The sequence below is a fragment of the Protopterus annectens genome, chromosome 6.part0 (genome assembly GCF_019279795.1).
Source record: "Protopterus annectens isolate FY-2018-M chromosome 6.part0, PAN1.0, whole genome shotgun sequence".
In the NCBI taxonomy this organism is placed as follows: domain Eukaryota; kingdom Metazoa; phylum Chordata; order Ceratodontiformes; family Protopteridae; genus Protopterus; species Protopterus annectens.
Genome location: NC_056737.1, coordinates 1360991755 through 1361014030, shown reverse-complemented (window position 1 = coordinate 1361014030; position 22276 = coordinate 1360991755). Strand labels below are relative to the sequence as shown.

General features: G+C 37.4%; 1 protein-coding gene across 3 annotated transcripts in view; it reads right to left on the bottom strand.

The window, feature by feature from the left end:
* The window catches only part of KALRN (kalirin RhoGEF kinase), a 4346166-nt gene that overhangs the window by 2187777 nt on the left and 2136113 nt on the right, over positions 1-22276 (bottom strand). The window lies entirely within an intron of this gene.

The window sequence follows — 22276 nt, the reverse complement described above, 5'->3', positions numbered from 1 at the left end:
TTGTAACATGTTAATTCTATTAAATGAGTAATGTATCTTTAACATATGTGTCACAGCACGGAGAGTGGGGAAACTTCCACAGCAGTTACTTAGAGAAGTACTTTGTATTACCCAAGCTCTGATTACTAATAAGTTCTGCATAAAAGGAAAACAACTTGGAGAATTTATCACTCAAGTGGAAGTTCAGAAGAAGTGAGCTGGAGCTTGCCTGCATGACCTTGGATGCATGTTGTGTGAAACCTCATCTGGGCTAATTTGTGCAGTACATGTGATCTGACTACAGAACTGGAAATGAGTCCTGGTCAGGCCGTACATCCTGGGACTTTTAAAGACATCTTGTTCTGCAGGGGCTGATACAGGGTGTCATATTGTTGCTGGAATGAAATCACAGGTATCTTTTGGGTTTTTTTTTTTTTTGAAAATCATGTGGGGGATTACTTTTATTTTCTGTAGCTTTTCAAAAACCTATGTTTCTGGTATCTTCTATGAGTTTACACTGGTAGTGACAGCATGGACAATTAGCCACAGACTTGTCATTTTATTGATCTTTGTAGTACCTCTGCTGTCAGGTGCAACCCACATTTGAGCTACTAATCCCCTACAGTACTGTAAATTTATTCCTGGCATGGTACCTCTGGTGGTCACAGTCATGGAGGTCTACAAAGTGCATTCAATTCACCAAAAGTTGATGCACCAGCATCTACAGTTAGTTGCACAAGCCAGTGTAACTATCAACCCCATGAATATGCCTACTGTGATGAAAATAACCAGAGAGGACGACCTGGAATCCTACTAGGTGGCCTTTGAGTGCTACACCACCATATGGGACTGAGCAAACTGTGCAAAATACTTTCATTGCAGCTCACAGGAAAGACAGCAAAACATTTGCTAGACACTGGAGGAGCTAGTTACATGGCTTATGAGAAACATAAGAAAGAATGTTTCCCCAGGACTGGTATAACCCCTGATGTACATGCAATAACATTTTATCCATAGACTTTTAATGTTGCTAAACAGGTAAGAGCAAAGATACATGACTTAAAGTATACTGTGAAACTTTGGCTAGAACCTAATAGCAACAGCAAATTGAAAACATTAGAAATCTTAACAGTAGACAGGTTTAAATGATCTTTGCTTACTGCAGAACTATCCTGTGAACTCTGATAAGCTAATAACTTTAGTGGAATATTTATTAGTTAATGGTACTATATTCAAATCTGAATTGATTACTTTGAAGTTAAAAACTGCAATTACAGGTGCCCTTTAATGTGAAACAAAAAGCAGCAAGTAGTGTGTTAATCTATTTTACATGTGGGAGAGGGATCACATTGCTATTTTCCATGCTACTAACATTGAAGAGAATGCTGCTAGTAGGGATGTGAAAATTGAAATGCAGACACTAAGTTATTTTTTTTCTTGTGGAGTGTGGCAAAATAAGAAAGCCAATTGAGTCAGCATTCTGTCCTTGTGCTACAACTAAACTACTGAGGAGTACACTGATACAGAAAGAAGGGATATTAAAGGCCTGGTAGATTCTGGAAGTATGATCATCCTTGTCAAAAGTTTGCTGGTGTGTAAACATAAACACAATTAGATATGCAAGGAAAATAGCTGACCCCATCATGAGAGCAGCAGGCTGTCTTCATTTCTTTGTTTGTTACAAAAATAGGCCAATTAACTAAAATACAGCATTCAAAAACAGTTAAAAGCCGTCCAAACCATCAAAAGTCACTACTTAGTATAAAATAGAAAAACAAATAAAAAATTCAACCAAATTTATTCAACAGAAAGAACTCAGCTTTATTCATGTATGATAAGAGTTTTTGTCCCCTAACAGGACTTCATCAAATCATCTTTTCCAGTGGAAAATGTATACTTACACTAAAAATAAAGTCATAAATAAATTGAAATTATCCATAAACATGACTTAGGAGTATGGGGTGATTCAAGACAGGTTATCCACAAAGAAATATTCAAAACTAATTAAAATGCAACATTCAAAGTGAGATCAAGATACCGCTCTATATGTCTAGTTCTCTCAAAAACCTTGTAGAAAAATGAATCTTCATAACTGGGGCAAACTTACATAACAAATTAAAATATGCAACATAGTACTTCAGAGAGTTAAACAGCAAGAAAAGGAATCAAGCCTTTTGAACACAGATCTAACGCATGCACTTGAAACCAGAAAAAAATAAAATAAAACAGAAATATGCACTTAAAAATGTAAATCACCTGGGCCCCCAAGCCAACAAGACAAGTAGCTACTATCCTCAGTATCCAAAAAAACAGAATCCTAAAAAAATAAATCAAGTAAAGAAACACCCAAATAAACAATCTCTAACCCAGAGAACACCATAAATAAACAAACAAAAATAAATAAATAAAAATAACAATAAACACTCATAAACAGTAAAATTCATACAGAAAGCCGAAACCAGTACTAGAACTCTCGTCAGAGTGCAAGTGGTGTGTAAGCATAATATTAGTAGCAATCAAAAAAGCTAAGGTAACATACATTCATTGTGACGTGCAGGAAGATAATGAGAAGGGTGTTTCCATTACTTCTTACTCCTTTTTTGGGCTAAAAGATGACCAATTATGTACAGCAAGTACAGAAAAGGGCAAAAATTGACATTAGTGAATAGTGTTGAATAGTGTTGCAATCTCACGGGACACTAGTTATAAAGCTAGCGCATAGTCATGTACTGACAGGTCACCAGTGGATGGATGAAAGTAAGACAAGAGTATTATCCACATTCAAATGGACATGCATAATAAAAGAGAAAAAATGTAATGTGAGGTCACCAGCAGATGGATGAAATTAATAAACTAGTACTATCCAAATTCTAATGGACACACATAATAAAGAGAAAAAAACTTCTGTACTTATTGTCCCAAATGCCAGAAATCTGTACCTCATCCAGTGTATGAAAGTCTTTGATCACAGTGCCTATTGTACAAGTGCCATTCCCATATCAGATTGGCAAACATTATGTATTAAATCAAAATGAACACACTCCTCTCCATACAAAACAAGAATATTTAATAAATAAAGTCAAGTGCTTTCATCTATGGTAACAAGACTTCATCAGAACCAATCATTCGAAAGCAAATACTCATATTTATATGCTCACAAAAGTCATGTGACCCAAGTGAATCCCACTTCTTTATGTATAAAAGCATTTCATACTAAAACAACATATAATAAAACATCCATTTTTTTCAGATTCACAGCAATTTTGACTAAATAACATTCCTGTTACTTTAACTTTTTTTTACAAGAAAATGTAAAATATCAAACAATGTATTTCAAATATAATTTTAATATTGATATACCTTATATTTCAAAACAGTGTTGATAGATATATTTTCATTTAATTCAGGGGGGGCTTTTAGCTTACAGTATTAGCTGCCAATATAGCTCTTGCATCCCAACATATTCTTTCCATGGACCACCCCTGGGATTAATGTTGATCTTCTCCAATACATAAAATGCTAAATAGTGTGCTACATACTTAGCTGTGTGTTCTGCAAGTGGATTATTCAAATTCCTCTTCTTAATAACATTAATATTTTTATAAACCCTTTCTTTTAAAGAATGCTCAGTCTTACACACATTGAAAAAGCTACCTTGTTTACAACACGCTGGATAGACACATTTTTGGTATTAGAATTGTAATAACCTTTAATTATTAACTCGGTATATTTTTCTATTTTAACCCTATTGCCTTTTGTCTTATATCCACACTGCTTACACATTCCACAACAGAATGTGCCTTCAGGTCTGAATGAAGCATTCATTTCTGCAACCAAATTCATTTGCAACATATTCATCAAGTCTTTTCCTTGGTTATATGCAAATTCAAGTCATTTGCCCAGTTTAAAACTTAATTTTTCAGGCTGGATGACAATATCCCAATTCTTAATCATGATACATTTAGTGTCAAAAAATATATGCTCCAAGTCATAAACATACTTTTATTTTTATTATTTGTTCCACATTCCAGTGTCATTCCAGAAGATGCATATGTCATCTAAAAATCTATAACATAAATTCCAGCTATTAGAAAAATCTGGAGATGAACATATTATTCTACTCCCAATACAGCACAGATGGCACCCATACCCACACCTAATTTTAAAATTCCCCTTCAGAAAAATATCAGTAGTTTTCAGCACCATTTTCATTAATGGGCATAAGCAGTTGATTTATCTGTTATTAAATTGAATTATTTTTGCCAAACTTTCATGAAACCATTTTATTCCAATCAAATGTGAAATGACCAAGAACAGATCTTTTATATCTACAGTAACAAAAATAAACTTACTAGTAGATAAATCATCACAAATACAGCTTAAAAATTCCCAGGACTGTCTCAACAAATGTTTATATTGTCCACATATCCCCTTAGTCTTATGATAAATATACTTGGCAATAAGGTAAATTATAGATTCCCCCCCAGCTTCCACAGTCAGTCTCAGAGTAGGGATATGACAATCTTTATGTATTTTAGGGATGCCAAAACTTTTAGGAATCTTAGGTTTATCAGTCTTAAGATATCTATAAGTTTCATTGTTAATGTACCTTCTGTATAAACAAATCCAATAACCATACATCTATTTTGAATAAGAAATATTAATCTCATTCATAGACACTGCTGTATAAGTGTCACTCTGAAGTATAGCTAACATTCTCTCCATATAATCAGGTGGTCCATAATCACTAGACCACTCCTCTTTATATAGGTTCATGATCCTTACGTCTTTGTCATAGCAAATACTTTCCAGTAATAGTTTATCTTTATTAGTCAGATTATACTTCCAGTATTTACTATATTTATGGTAAAGTTAGCTCCTATCAGTTTCACATATTTTGCCAAACAGACTCAATATAAGATGAATGGAACGATTAAAAACATTCTCCCTACACAAACATTCAGCTTCAGAACCACCATTATTAACATCAAATAATGAGAATTTATGCACCACCAAGCTGAAACGCTGTATTGTAATAATCTCCACAAATAACAGCGTGTTAGGCGTGTGTACGTATTTCTTGAAACAAATTATAAATTCCAAGATCTTTCAGAAATATAGTGAAACAGCAAGTCTGTTTAGCAATTAAGTCAGCACTTAATTCATAGAGTTCTCATCAGCTGTGCTAACTTACTTTCACTCTTAAGTTGTAGTCTTAGTTAGTAGTTCCCTTAAAAACTTCAGGATTGATGCCAAGTTAGCAAATGCTTTCAAACTGTAAACTGAAGCCCTTTTTCATTAGTCCAAGTCTCATTAAAACCACAAAAAAATGTTTATTTCACAGTTTAAAACAACACTTACTTCCACAGGGCTCTCATCAGCTATGCTGACGTGCTCTCAGTTCACAATAATAAGTTCTGAATAATAGTTTTCTTTAAAAGCTTTAAAATGAATCCCAAACTAAAAAGCTCGCTCTGGTGAGCTTATTTAGTAGAACACACACGAAAAGCGCTTTTGGCTGTTAGCCTTCTTCAGTTCGATGAAATTTCAGTTTCTTAGTTTCAAAATATAAAATAACTACTAGCCATTCAGATACTTCCATCTACACACACCTTTTTGTGAACTAATCATGCTCCTTGTATTGAGTACTTTACTTTGGTTTAGCTGAGACACGCCTGTTTCTTAGGATTGGTTATAAAGGGACTACAGCATTTATCCCAGGTGACTTGTGTGCCTTTAAGTTCAATATCCATTTAATTTCTTTATTCTCTGTCAAATTGTTAATATCACCTCCCCTGTTGGTTACTGATATTAATTCAATAACCTGAAAAACAAAATTATGGGTGGGATGGGCTATGACATGATTTGCTAAACTATTTTGCTGATCCCGATGAATAATATCCCTTTGGTGCCTTAGAATACGTTCTTTAAATCGCTGGCTGTTTTTTCCAATATAAAACACTGTACAGTCCTTACAGGTTGCAATGTAGACCAGATGTTGTGAGGTGCATGTGAATGGAACGATTAAATATCAGGCTAACATTTTAATTTTAAAGTCTCAGCCACATGCACCTCACAACATCTGGTCTACATTGCAACTTGTTAGGACTGTACAGCGTTTTATATTGGAAAAACCAACCAGCGATTTAAAGAACGTATTCTAAGGCACCAAAGGGATATTATTCATCGGGATCAGCAAAATAGTTTAGCAAATCATGTCATAGCCCATCCCACACATAATTTTGTTTTTCAGGTTATTGAATTAATATCAGTAACCAACAGGGGAGGTGATATTAAAAATTTGACAGAGAATAAAGAAATTAAATGGATATTGAACTTAAAGGCACACAAGTCACCTGGGATAAATGCTGTAGTCACTTTAAAACCAATCGTAAGAAACAGGCGTGTCTCAGCTAAACCAAAGTAAAGTACTCAATACATGGAACATGATTAGTTCACAAAAAGGTATGTGTAGATGGAAGTATCTGAATGGCTAGTAATTTTATATTTTGAAACTAAGAAACTGAAATTTCATCGAACTGAAGAAGGCTAACAGCCAAAAGCGCTTTTCGTGTGTGTTTTACTAAATAAGCTCACCAGAGCGAGCTTTTTAGTTTGGGATTCATTTTAAAGCTTTTAAAGAAAAATATTATTCAGAACTTATTATTGTGAACTGAGAGCACGTCAGCATAGCTGATGAGAGCCCTGTGGAAGTAAACGTTGTTTTAAACTGTGAAATAAACATTTTTTGTGGTTTTAATGAGACTTGGACTAATGAAAAAGGGCTTCAGTTTACAGTTTGAAAGCATTTTCTAACTTGGTATCAATCCTGCAGTTTTTAAGGGAACTACTAACCAAGACTACAACTTAAGGGTGAAAGTAAGTTAGCACAGCTGATGAGAACTCTATGAAGTAAGTGCTGACTTAATTGCTAAACAGACTTGCTGTTTCACTATATTTCTGAAAGATCTTGGAATTTATAATTTGTTTCAAGAAATACGTACATACGCCTAACACACTGTTATTTGTGGAGATTATTACAATACAGCGTTTCAGCTTGGTGGTGCATAAATTCTCTTCTCATTTTTTGTTCTTGTCTGATGCACCTTTAGTACTTGGGATTTTTTTAATTAAGTTTTTTTAATTAAGTAAATAAGATTATTAACATCAATGGCAAAACATAATGTCAAATTCAATTGTCGCAAACATATTGTAAAATCAGTAGTAGTTCCTACAATGTGATTCATTCTAGTGGGTAGAAACGTCAATCCTTTTTCTAACAAATTCTATCATTCACAATTCATTGGGAAGGGACTAAAATTATCATTATCACATGAGGAATTGTACTGTATGTTTAATAATGAGTTATCCTGCTGGTCCTCTTCTTTCTCCATGCTCTTCCTCTCTGATTCCTTCTTCTGCTGGTGTAGAACTGTGTTTGCTGACATGCCTGCGTCTGTTATACACAATGTCCCTGACTCCTTACTCACTCCACTTGTCAACACTATCAGTACCCTGGCACCGATTACCAATTAATGCTGTATAAAAGGAAGTAGTTTGGCAAGCTAGAATAAAATAAGTCTGTTCCTTCACTGGAAGTCTAGAAAGGGTGAAATGGAGCCTGCAAGGATGACCCTTGATGTGTGAAGTGTGACAGCCACTGTAACTTGTTTTAGAGATCAATGCTTCTTTATTGAAAATAGTACTTTCAGCCTTCATTGCTGAGACCTAGTGAAGCCTGATGCATCTGGATGAGAAATGTACAAATACAGCATATCTCCATGATAATGGATGTATGACACATCCAGTGAGGTAATGCTATGAGATTATGCTACAGTTAATGATAAGATTTCCTCTCACTCTACTATCTACCCCCACCAAAAAGATACTGGGATACTCTGCCTCTTTCACTCTCTCCCAGAAACTATAATCAAAAGTGAATAGGGAGACAGTCATTACTTCTTTACAATACCAGAGCAATAAAAATGCAAAAGAGTATTAATTATTTATGACAATCATAGCTGGGACAGCCTGTTAGGGCAGACAGGAATTAAGAAGTAAGGCATGACTTCAAGTTACTGTTTATGTATGTGCATATGTATGTATGTATGTATGTATTGATGCATGTACTGTGCATAAGTATATCGGCTTGTATCAAAGTCTCAGTTACAAGGTGGGGAGTGTTGTGTAACTGCCTCCAGTTTTGATTGTCTGGTTACCTGCTGATATCAGACAATCAGAAGGATGTGCAGATATACATGGCTCCAGTTAGCCCCACTGCACAGATGCAATCCAGGTAATGGCTTAAATAAATTTAGTTTCACCCACCCCATCCACCCACTACCTTTCTTTCCACCCCACTAACTACCTTGATTATACTACCTTGATTATAGCAATCTCGGATGCTCATAAGCCTAACTACTTATACAGCAGGAACTTCTTACAATTGTTAATGTCTGTTATGTACTTCGCAGATGATAAAGATTCTAGTTGTCTACTGATGTACTATGTTCATCATCTGTAACTATGTTTGTAATTGTTAACTGCTATGCTGATCAAATTGTTAATTGCTATTTAAATCCAATGTAACTACTCTCTGTATATTTTAGCTGTGGAACTTTTCTCCCCGGGCCTCTGCTGAAAATGGACCTACGTTCAGTCGGACACGCCCCGTCAACAAATGTAAATAAATAAATAAATAGTTTCCCCCAGCCATGAACAATGGTCTTACATACTTCATCATATTTTCAAGGTCATTAGGCAGGGGCTCTTGGTACTTGGACAGTGTTTTGAGAATACAGGAATTGATGACTCCCCCGTTTTGTTAGAAATTTCTACTAAAGTTTATGAGATCACAGAACTGTAGTGGTATTTCCCCTTCCCCAATGTTGTGCATCCTGTGACTTACTATATTTAAATCTGTGAGGATATGAGGGTTTGAAGGGCTTGGGGCTGCAAAAATTATGTTTTTTTTGTAGAGTTGATAAAATAATTGTCCAGTAAACATTTCTTTGATTGCAGATCATGTGAATATCAGCTCAGTGAGTAACCACAGCTTGACCCTGCTAGGTATTTGCAGTGTGCAAATGAAGAGTTAGAAGGGCAACACAGCAGCACAGCTATAGGAGAGCTACAGATATTCTTCTATCTGGATTACTGGAAAAACTTAAACAAATACACAGATGCAAAAAAGGAGACGCTAGAAAGAGATCTGAAGTTAGCCAGGCAGTCAGGTTTGAAAGTTTTCTTTTTCCTCCCAAAACATAACTCTTTAGTGATCTGGAAAATAAAAGGATGATCTATTAACTTAGTGGGTCTTAGCAGTAGGTATAATAAAAACATCCTGGTACTTTTTTTTTAAATGGCCAATCAGCACCCATATACAATTACCTACAGATCGCTGACTCTTATTCCTTTTTAGGTCCTTTACTAATGTTGCAAACAACCTGCTTTTTAAAGAAGTGGAATATCAGATAATGATCAGGGTGGGGGCAAAGTCTCCAACTGGAAAAAAAAATGTGGTATCTGTAACAAGTGTCTTAAATGACTTAACTGTTGAAATCCCATATACTGATTTACTTGTATAAACCTTACAGAAAAAGAAAGCAATTCTTACCTGAGAGTAGGAATAAATAAAATGAACACTGACATCAAGTAATGCTGCAAGACAACTCCCTAAACACATTTTATTAAATCTAGGTTCACTGTATACAGCAAAATGAATCGGCATTCAAATGTTTGCCAGTAAAATGCATCCTATATGCCCTATTGAACTATTAGGATATGAGGAGACTAACAAGTACAACACACATATGGGGTGTCGTGAATGAAAAAGATGAGGGATTATTTATTTGACACATAGTGTCAGTCAGTAGCTTAGCAAAAGTGCACTATATTATTTTTTTAGTACTGGAATTATTATTTTTTTTTTCTTTGCTTGAAAAGTTGAAGAGCTGTAGGTTGCTGACTGGAATAAATATGATTTTTTTTGTTCTGAGAGAGCGGTGTGTCATTCAGCTGTATGGACTAGAAAGCTGAATGGTACAAATATACCACTTACCTTGCTACTCTGTAAGCTGAAGTGCTTTTTTTTCTTCCCTGAAGAGCAAAGGGAGGCATGGTTCGGCTTGTACCAATCAGATCACTACTGTTCAAGCTGAAATACTGATGTGGTGCAGTGGCGGCTGGCGACTTCAAATCAAAGGGGGGCTGCAGGAGACAGCTGAATGGGTGGGGTCAATGGGAAGGGGTGTGACCAACTAGAAAGGGGAGGAGCTATGCTCAAAAACACAAAAACTTTAAATATGCTGCCCTGGGTGCCAAGCCATCATTATGGGAGTCCAATCAAGACAAAATGAAGTGTAGAAGAAAAAAAATATTTCAATCCATTGGCTGCATGACAGCTTACTTAATATCTAGATGGAAACAAAAAGGATGTGAGGCTACTGGAATGCCAGTCAAAATCAAGTATAAGAAAAACAAGCAGCACTTAACTCAAATCACTTCTCCTTGCACTCCAGTTTTAATTATAATTTATATTCAGCTTTATTAAAGTACCAAGTAACATGCTGAAAGTAGCAATCTCTGTGATACCCCGACTTGTAAAAATGTTTCTTATCCAAAAAAGACCTGCTGCCTGACAACTATCTACTTGTTTCATGGGGAAAACATGATCAAAGTAAAATATGAAAACCAACCAAGAAACAAGCTCAACATATATTGCTTAAATGATTACTGCACAGGATATGGACCACGCATGATAGATTGGCATTCTGTCTAGTTTGCAGGTAAAGCCTGTAATGAGCTTAACATAATCTAATCCTGGCCTTTATTACAAATACTGTCATATGCATTTCAATACCCAAGGCTTATACATTATCTAGTTATGTAAGTATTCTCTGCATGGCAACAACAGAAAGGCTTTCAATGTTGGCAATACTACTTATTAAAACTTACTTGCATCTTACAATATCAGACAAGCTTACCTGATGGTCATTAAAGCACTGCTACTTAAACACAGAGCAAAAGGCACTTTCTGAATAACAATAAGCATATATCAACAGTATAAAAATATGACAGAAACCAGAACATTCTGCAAAATCAATGACAGATAAAAAGCCACTGTAGTACTTGTGTTTACCTTGGATGGGGGGGATACTATGCACATTTACACTGCATAACTGCTCCTTGCCTTGCTTGGACACATCCAGAGTCACTACATGGGGGAGTGGGGTGCAACAAGTTAATCACAATTTGAAATGTCTCTGGCTAACTGCGATGGCCCTGACACATTTGTCATACCTCTCAACCTCAGAGCAAGAAATCTGGACAAAGCCATACATAGAAGTGGGACAAAGGCCCAAAAATAAGGACAATGTTTAAATATTGCTCTTATAAACTTAGAAAGATAATAGAATAGTAGGTCTTGCATTAGTATGAATTTTCTGAAAGGTACGAAATCTGAAACTCAAATGTCTTTCATTATTTTCTAACTTCAGTCTTTAATGATTAGTCACTAATTTGCCAAAAAACACAATTTTATGAAAAATGGACCAAAAATGTGATGCAAAAATATAAAATAGCCACACAATACAGCTGGGAACCTGTCAAAGAAGGGACACTTTTTAATATTAGTACTGCAACTGACAAAATAAAAGAATCTACATGCATTTCTGAAATAAAAGTAATCTATAATTGATTATTACAGCTATTCATTAATTGTAAACCTTCCATGTTTTCTTCCAAAATTACCATTTTGCAGAGGGATTATTAGGGGGAAGAGCAACATTTTGAGCCAAAATCAGGGACAGTTGAGAGATTTGGATATGCCTAATTCTATAAAGGTTCATAGATTAGTACTAGGCTAACTGCCCTTGTGAGTCATTTTAAGCCTATCCAATTATCCCCTGTGAGATTCAAACTCTGTATCTTGTGTTTGTAAGGAAAACACCTTCACCATTAGGCCACCCTCCCCACCAAGCAATTTTATTTGCACGTACCTCTCAACCTGTTAATGCAGGAAATCTGGACAAGGCCAAATATATTGGGGGAACATCCAAACACTACTAAAAATTACTCTTGTATAAACTTAAGACAGGTGATAGAATAACAGGTCTTGCTTTAGCATGCATTTTTCTGAAGGTTATGACGTAAAACTCAATGTCTGTCATTTAGTGACTTCATTCCTAAATGATTTGCCAGAAAACCACGCATTTTATGAGGAACAAACCAAAAATAAGAAGCAAATATCTATTCATTCTGCAAAAATATGGACAACTGTGAGGTATAGTTCAACCAGGGCTGTCTGAGTTTGCTGCCCTTTCCCTCTCAAAATCATGGTCAATTGGAGCCTCTCCCCCCCTGCAACAATTCCAGTGTCCCATTCCTTGGTTATTTTGCCCCATTTACAATAAACACTAATGTGCATACTTCTTTACTTCTGCGATGATTTGGATTTCATTTGAAAGTTTTATTTTGCATTTTTACAGCACAAACCCCAATAGATATCTGCTAAACAAAGCAATACAGTATCACAATGAAAACAGACTTAGCATTAAAACTTCTCTGCCCTTAAAACTCACATGCATTGAAACAGCATTGAAACCCACATTCAAAGAAAATACATTTTGCCAGTGGCAGATAAAGATTAACTTTGGGCTGTTTTGAAATCATATGCCCCTTGAACACGAAACATACACATGCTCTTTGATACACCTTCCCGATTGTATTAAATTGTATTCCTTGTACAATACAGTACAGTTGTTAGAGGGCATTTTAAATGTATTGTTTTGAACATTTTTCCAGTAAACAATGAAACAAAATGCATGCACCAATGGCAAAACTACCCAATTCAGAACATTTCCATCATAAAAGTCTACTCAACCTTCTACAGTCCACCAATATCAGTAAATATGCACAATCTCTGAAGTGTAAAAGTCATCTAAATAATTCCACATTAAAGAAATCTGTAACAATGAAGAGGTTGCTGCTAGCAAACAACTTTATATGTCATTGTTTATTCATCTACAAATAAAGTGCCTGTTGCCCTTGAGGAATAAATTGCCTATGTTGCATGCATTAAAAAAAATAAGCTAGTAATATCGCAATAGGGACTGTATGGCAAACTGATAAAAGGTTCATAGTTACTACTCTAGGTATCTTTGCAAAAAGGACTGCAGCATCCACCCACTTTACAACACAGTGCAATATCAACAATACATCTATCTATTGTGGGAGTAGAACCCACAGCCTTCTGCATCAAAAGCAAGTACACTACCTGTTGTGCTATTAACAATGTAAGTGGGCTCAGAATAAGCAGCACTAAAGTTTTGTTCCCCTGCAGCTCTCAGCTCCTTGTAAAATCTACTTGACACACAGTTGTATCTCTGAACTTTGCAGCACAAGAAATCTGGAAAAAGCCGAAATGTATTGGGGGGGGGGTACAAAAGCCCAAAAACCAGGGACACATTTTAAACATTGCTTGTACAATGCTGGAAAGTTGCTAGAATAAAATCCTGTGTTACCACCATACATTTCACTGCCACGTCTTTACCTGTGCAAAACAGTCAGAGAAACATAACACTATGCCAAATCAGCTGTTTTGTGAATGGGAGGAAGACAAACTTAAATGGCTACCATTTAGTGAATTCAGTTCTCACCATAGCTGTCAACTTCTTGACATAAAACACCTGAACAAAGCCAATAATGGGAGAATACAGCCCCCAAACATATTCAGTGAATTCAGTTCTCACCATAGCTCTCAACCTCTTAGCAAAAAACATGTGGACAAAACCAGTAATGGGGGGGATACAGCCCCCAAACATTCAATGAATTCAGTTCTCACAATAGATAGCTCTCAACCTTATCACAAAATACATGGACAAAGCCAATAATGGGGGAATACAGTCCCAAAAATAGGGACAAATTTCAAATATCCATGTTATAAACGTAGACATATATATATATATATATATATATATATATACACATAGAGAGAGAGAGAGAGATACATATACAATATCAATATCATTGCTTATGCAGTAGCAAAGGTGCATCTAAACATGGTGTAAATGAAAAAAACAAGGCCTATTAAGGCATATAAGCAAGTGTACTTGACTATGTATTGTGCAGTGGTGCAGCAGTAGCATTGTGGCCTCACAGCAATAGGTCCTCCGGTTTGACTCTCGGCTGGAGTGCTTTCTATGCAGAGTCTGCATGTCCACCCTGTGTTTGTGTGGGTTTTCTCTGGGTATTCTGGTTTCCTCCCAGGTTACAAAGACATGCATCTGGAGCATTTCTCCTGAGGTGCCTGCTGAAAATTTGCTTCATTCCAAGTTGGACTTTCCTGGTAAATAAATGTGCATGTGTATTTTTATAATATGTGTGTGTGTGTGTGTGTATCTTTGTGTATGCGTGTGTTTATACACCTGTGGATATTCATGTACAGATACACATGCTTACATATATAGAGCACGCTATCCAAAGAGGGAATACATACAAATCAATTTAGAATGTCTTACAATCATTTGCACTACCAGATTATGCATTTCCTGTCACCAAAAATATTATTGTTATCCATTCACAAACTTAGATTACTGTAGGCCAGGAATGCTGGCTTTGATGTCTGACAAATGGATGCTATGTAAGAGAGGGGCTAACAAAAGTGGCACCTGTGACTTTATCCACATGGGTTTGGTCAGACAACCAGCTATCTATCCACCTAATAACATAAGGATTTACATTCAGATTTACAAGTCTTTCAACACCTGGAGGAGCAATGGTGTCAAAGGTCTTTGCTATGCTGATATATGCTGTGTGTACTGCATAACAGCTATCTACTGCTTCAGTTACTTTTTCAAAGAAGAAAAACTAATTAACCTATTTGTGTGTACAAAATGTCCATTGTGGTGCTTTCCTAGTTGAAATAATTAAGAACTGCTCTCGAGGGGAAGCCAGGTACCTAAATGTTCAGAGACTCCTACTTATTGAGCCAGTGACAGTAAGGATCATGTGGAATGCAGGAAGTCCTGGGTTCAATCCTCAGGCAAGGGTCAGTGTTTTCTTGTTAAGTTCTTTAATGTTTTTTCAAAGATATTAATGAGATTAAAGAGGCAGGATGTTCTCCAGTTCATTTCTCAGTAGGGGTGATGCCTTCTGTGAGGAGTCTACATGTTCCCCCTTTGTTCACATGGGTTTTCTCCAGCTGCTCCGGTAGGTAGATTGGGCACTGTAAATTGGACATAGGTGTCAGTGTGTGTGTGGCTTTCTGGTATGAAAGAAAGTACAGTTTTGTACCTACCATAAATGTAGATGTTCGAGTGCTCATACAGCTGCAGTCATTACAGATGGGTTATCCTGCCATCAGGCGGGTCCTCGGTCAGCCGAATTCCAAAGTCTAGGTCCGGCGTCGGTTGTCATCGCTTCCTCCCTGACGTCAGTGCGGCAGGGGTATAAAAGAGGCAGCCGACGCCATCTTCTTCAGTTTTTCTTGCCCCAGATGTCAGGTGCCCCCAGAAGGAAGGCAAAACATAAATGTATGTAATCATGCAATATAGAATAATCAAAAAACATTAGTTGCAAGCAAATACACCATAAAAGAATACCCCAAATAGGTTGTATGAGAAGGTGTTTGTCATAAGGCCTGTCCTAAGAGGGGACGGAGGGGGGGTAACCTGGACTGCAGCTGTATGAGCACTCGAACATCTACATTTATGGTAGGTACAAAACTGTACTATGTTCATCGTGCATGCAGCTGCAGTCATTACAGATGGGAAGAATCCCAAAGCTAAGTAGGGGTGGCAGGCACTAAGTGGAACTAGGAGGAGCAAGGATGCCCTGCAAGACTGCTGTGGCAAATCCTGCTCTAGATTTAGAGTATAGTGGAAGGTGATAGTGCTTGGAGAAAGTGTGCACTGAACTCCAAGTGGCTGCTTCCAAGATGTCCTTGGTAGGGACCCCCCTGAGGAAAGCTGCAGAGGTAGCTGTGGCCCTGGTGGAGTGGGATCTGATGCATGTAGGCACAGTTTTTCCATGAAATGAGTAACAAAAGCGTATGCAGTGGGCTATCCATTTTGAGATTGTCTGTTTTGAAATAGCCTTTCCTTGAGCACCTGTAGCATAGGACACAAAGAGTTGCTCGGATTTCCTGAATGGCTTTGTCCTGTCCAAATAATAATGAAGTTGTCTGTGAATGTCCAAGGAATGTAGTAGTCTTTCCCCTTTGTTTTGTGGATTAGGATAAAAGGTAGGTAAGTGGATAGTCTGATTCAAAGCTACACTGGATACTACCTTTGGCATAAAGGTAGGGTTGGTTCGTAAGGAAACTCTGTCCTGATGGAAAATGATGAAAGGTTGCACAGCCATGAGGGCCTGTAGCTCCGAAACCCTGCGTGCTGAGGTGATAGCCAGAAGGAAGGCTGTTTTCCATGACAAGTATTGTAGTTCTGTTGAAGAAGCTGGCTCGAAGGGAGGAAAGGTCAGCTTTTCCAATACGAAGTTGAGGTCCCAAGCAGGGACTGGTGGTTTCCTTGGGGGTTTTATATTCTTTGCCCCTCTGAGGAACTGCCTTAAGAGAGGATGAGAGAATAAAGGAGGATCTGTGTTGTATTGTGCAGAAATGGCTGAAGCGTGGATTTTGATGGAGGAGAAGGAAAGTCCACTGTTTAACATCTCAGCTAGGTACTGTAAAATTTGAGGTAAATTTATTACCCAAGGATTCTGGCCCTTTTCTTGATTCCAGGCACAAAATCGTTTCCATTTGGCGGAGTAGGCTTTTCCAGTAGAAGGTCTTCTGGCCTCCAAGATGACATCCTGCACCTTCTTGGAGAGGAGGGTCTGTTGGGAAATCAAGGAATTATCCATGCAGCTAGATTTAGGGCTTTGAGCTGGCTGTGAAGGGTTTTGTAGTTGTGTTGGGACAACAGAAGAGGGACTAGAGGTAGGATCCATGGTGGGGAATGTGTCAGGCTCTTCAGGAGTGGATACCAGTGTTGTCTTGGCCAGTCTGGAGCAATGAGAATCATTTTTGGCCTCTCTGCTCTGGCTTTTAATAGGACTTTGGGCAGCAGAGGAAGAGGCGGAAAGGCATAGACTGTCAACATTGTCCAATTGAAAGAAAGTGCGTCCACTTTCCAGGCCTGTGGATGATAGGTCCTTGAACAAATTTTTTCAACTGGTAATTTCTGTGGGTAGCAAAGAGATCTATGTCTGGCTGTCCCCATGCCTGAGTTATCTTTGTGAAAACTTGAGGATGCAACTTCCATTCGTGTGGATCTGTCATATTTCTGCTTAGGCTGTCTGCCAGTGTGTTTTCCTTCCCTGGCAGGAATTGTGCCTGTAGTTGAATTTGTAATTCCAGTGCTGTGTTCCATAGGGTCATGGCTTGCCTGCACAGGGGGTATGAATGAGTTCCCCCCTGTATGTTTATGTACCACATCACTGTGGTGTTGTCTGTCCTTATCAATAGCTGGCCTGGATGCAGTAGGTCTTTGAAGGTCATAATAGCATTTTGCACGGCTAGATTTCCTTTTGGTTGATGTGTAGGTGCTTCTCTTTTTGGGACCATTTTCCCTGAATGCACTGATCTGTCATGTGTGCTCCTCAGGCGTAGTCTGAGGCATCTGTTGTGATGATTTGAGTTGCTTGAGGTACACAGAAAGGGAGACCTGTGTTTCTTTGGCATGCTTGAGCCCACCACAGAAATTCCTTTTGAAGGCATGGAATTAGTGGTATAATTGTTTCCAAGCTGTGGCTGTGTTGAGACCATAAGTTTTTTAGGTACCATTGAAGTTTCCTCATATGCAGCTTTGCACATGGGATTAGTAGGATGCAAGATGCCATGAATCCCAGAGCCTGCAGGACTTTCCTTGCAGTCAGCCTGGTGAAGGTTGCCATTTTGCTGAAGTATTGAGACAGTTGCCCTTGTTTGTCTGGCGTGAGGTAGGCCATCTGGGTGGTTGTATTCAAGCTGGCACCCAGGAAAATTATTTATTGAGAGGGTATTAGTTTTGATTTCTTTTTGTTGACTGTGTATCCCAGAAAGTTCAACAGTTTTATTACAAACGCCAGGTGTTTCAGTAGTATGTCCTTGCTGTCCGCTTGGATCAGGCAGTCGTCCAGATATGGGTAGATTTGTATTCCTTGTAGTCTACAGAAGGCGATTACTGATGCCAGGCATTTCGTAAACACTCTGGGCGCAGTAGATAAGCCAAAGGGCAATGCAGAGAATTGATAATGGGTTGAACCTGCAAGAAATCTGAGGTATCTTCTGCAATCTTGTCTGATAGGGACATGCAGGTATGCCTCCTTGAGGTCCAATGTTACCAGCCAAGACTCCTTGCCCAGCATGGGAAGAAGCTGCTGTAATGTGAGCATCTTGAAGTTTGGTACCTGCAGATATGTGTTTAGGATGGATAGGTCTAAGATAGGTCTCCAATCTTTGTCTTTCCTTGGTACCAGGAATAGTCTGGAATAAAACCCTTGACCTTGTTCTTTTGCAGGTACCTCTTGAATCGCTTTCCTGTCCATGAGAGCTGAAATTTGTTTTTGTGCCTCTGCCCTTTGATTTTGTGGCAGGTTTGGCATGCCTCTCATTTTTGGAAGGGTGTGAAAGTGGAACCTGTAGCCTCTGTCTATAATGTCCAGAATCCATTTGTCTTTTGTAACAATATCAACCAAACAATTCCTCCTGCACGAAGTAAGGTTGCACGGCAACTGAAACAAAAGCATCCACAGAACCAAATGTAGCCAGCAACCAAATTGGATCCAATAAAAGAATTTATTGTTGCATAAACATCAAAAAGACTCACAGACCGGTTTCGGCTGGCAAAAAAAAGCACAGCCTTCTTCAGTGACAAAAAACACAGAGTCAATTGATTCAACTTAAATAGTGCTTCAACAAATCTCATTGGTTCAATTAAAAATGTTCATTTAATCCAGGTGAAAAAAGAGCACCTATTCTGGTAATCCATTTCTTTTCCTTTGTATCTAACATTGAATGCCATCCTGTTTTGTTAAATTTAATACCCTTGATCACATCAATCACCATAAAAGAAAAATTAGCAGTGTGATGTTTTAAAGTGTGTTTGTACAATGCATTATTTATTTTCTTATTTTTGATATTGCTCATATGTTCAGAAATACGTAGTCTTAAAGGACGAGATGTTTGACCAACATAAAAAGAGCTGCAATTACATGTTGCTAAATAAATGAGCCATTCGCTGCTACAATTTGCAAAAAATGAAATATCGTAGACCTTTGAGCAATTCCTGCTAGAAAATTCCTTGGATTTAACAATTTTACAACAGTTACTACAATGGCCACAGGGAAAACACCCCACCAAAGGTTCCCCTGTAATAGTTGTTTGTGAAAATTGTACAGCACTGACATGATGTGTATGTTTATAATGATTAAAACATGAGGCTAAATTCCTGCCCTTGCGAAAAGAGAATAGGCATTTGTCAGGTAATACATCTGATAGTTCAGGTAAACTTAACAAAATGTTCCAATTCCTTTGTACACTACTCATGAGTACATCAGAATTCCTAGCATATGTTGTTAAGAACTTGATTGGCTGTGAGATCCTCTCATCCTTGAGTTTATAAGTTAACAGCTCCTGCCTGGATAAGGTGTTAGCCCAATTGCTGGCCCACAAAACATGTCCCATAGGATATCCCCTTACACGAAATCTATTGATTAAATCACACCTATCTGCTTGAAAAGTCTCCTCCTGAGAACATATACGCCTCAGACGTATAAACTGTGATTTAGGTATGTTTTTGGCAATGTGTGGAGGATGAAAGCTGGACGCGTGAAGGACTGTGTTGTATTCAGGATATTTCCTGAAAACCTGTGTGCTTAGAGTGTCATCTGGTTGTCTTGTTATTAGCACATCCAAAAAAGTTATTGTGTCAACATGATAATTGACAGTAAACTGTAAGCCCCAAATGTTATCATTTAAATATGAGACAAATTCAGTTAAATAATCAACATCAGCCCTCCACACCATCCAGCAATCATCCAAATACCGCCTCCAAATATCAATTTCAGGAAGGTAAATATTATGGCTACTGTTGTAAATAATATGTTCCTCAATGTAGGCCATAAACAGATCAGCATAAATAGAAGCAAATGAAGCACCCATAGCTGTTCCTTTAGTTTGCCAAAAACAGATATCCTGATAAAAGAAAACATTATTAGTAAGTACATGCTTCGCGAGACCAACAAGAAAGGAATTAAAATCTTGTTCATATAAATGGGCAATGTTGAGCCAATGAGTTAATGCTTCAAGCCCAACCTGATGTGGAATATTGGTATACAAGGAACTGACATCAAGTGTACACATCAGCCAACCAGGTTCCAATTGTGCATCAGATATTATGTGTAGGAATTCAGTCGTGTCTTGCAACCGGGAATGAACAAATGACAACAAAGGTTTAAGATGTTTAGTCAAAAACAAGGATAATGGCTCTGTGAGATAACCTCGACCAGAAACAATAGGCCTACCTGGGGGATGAACAGGATCTTTATGAATCTTGGGAAGAAAATAAATATATTGATTAATAGGATCCTGAATAGTAAGTTGTTCTAATGTAGATGTGGTTATGAGCCCAGTATCTCTGGCACTGATAAGAAACTCATCAATCTCTTTCTTAAACCTATGCGTGGGATTTAAACACATTTCCGCATAGTACCGTTTGTCAGAGAGTTGTCTCCTGGCCTCCTTGTCATAATCTGACCAGTTCATAACCACGACTGCCCCACCTTTATCTGCTGAAATAATAACCAAACCCTTGTTTTGTTGTAATTCAACAATAGCCTGTTTTTCACTAGATGACAAATTGTTGGGTTTATAACGAATATCAGAACTGTCAAAATGTAGATCTTTGAGAATCATATTCTGAAACAAATGAACAGTGGGGTGCATCGGAGGAAGATATTTAGATTTATGATAGATGAATTTATTATAATCATAAGATGCATCACCATCACCAAACTGTAATTTCAAATTAAGAATTCTACAAAATGACAAGACATCCTGGACCAATTGGTCCTCAGAAATAACAAACCCAGGAATAAAAGTTAGACCTTTATTCAAGATTGCCATATGAGCTGGAGACAAGACACAATCAGACAGGTTTAGAACATTTGAATTTACATTGCTTATTTCTGTATTACCATCTCTAACAAACTCTGAATGTTCTCGATTCTTTTTGTGTTTCCTGCCTCCACATTTGTATTTCCCCCTAAAGGGACAAAACCATGGGCTCTTTTGGGGTTCGGTGAATCCGATGCTGGCTGTATATCACTATCTGTATATGATGAAGGGTCATCAGTAGATGATCCATTTGTTATGGATTTGTTACGTAATATGGATCTGGGTCTCTTTCTTCTTGGAGTTTTAACTGGATTAGGGTTAAAGCGAACATGTTTGGAAGGAAAACTGAAAGGGTTGGCACCCTGATAATCATTTAGATCACGCTTAAATTTTTTAATTTTCCTTAATTTTAACTGTTCTTCAAGTTTGGTGAGATCACTGGCAACCTTATTAAGATATTTCTGAAAGAATATTTCACCCTCAAATTTCTGTACATCATTGCACAAGTCTGTTACAGTGTTAATTTCAGAATCAATAATTCTGTCATGATATTTGTCCAAAGCTTCAACAAATGACATAGAAGCATGCTGTTGTATATTAGACCATTGGCTATTAAGCTCCTCATCTGGATGTCCCACATGTGGTTGAATTCGAATTCTAAGACCCCTCGGTGTGATTCCTTTAGCAATATAAGCTTTAAAAAGTTTGGAATGCCAAACACTAGATCTTAACAATTTTAAATGCTTAAAGAGATTATCAAAGGCCAAACTACATGATGGCTCAGATCCCAAGGGGTCATTAGAAGAGTTGTTAATAGAACCTGTACAAAGACCAAATGCACTCAAATCCGCCCTGTCAGCAGAAAGTCCTGAAACCAAATTAAAAAGGTCCATCTTGGTAATGAAAAATTGACAATAATGGCTTCTCATAAAATGGCCACGTCAATATAAAGGGAACAATAATAGCTCTGAAGGACAGGCCACTTTTACCTGTCTAATATAGCTACGTTCCCTAAAAACAAATATAACCAAAAGCCAATGGTCAAAAACAATATATGTCTGTTAACTTATAGTATAGAAAGAAACAAATATATGATAACACTGTAAAACAGACCTGGGCAATGTTACAGAAAATATATTAGTATATATAATTATATTAGTTGCAAGTGATGACACCATAGGTAAAAATAAAAATTCAATTAGA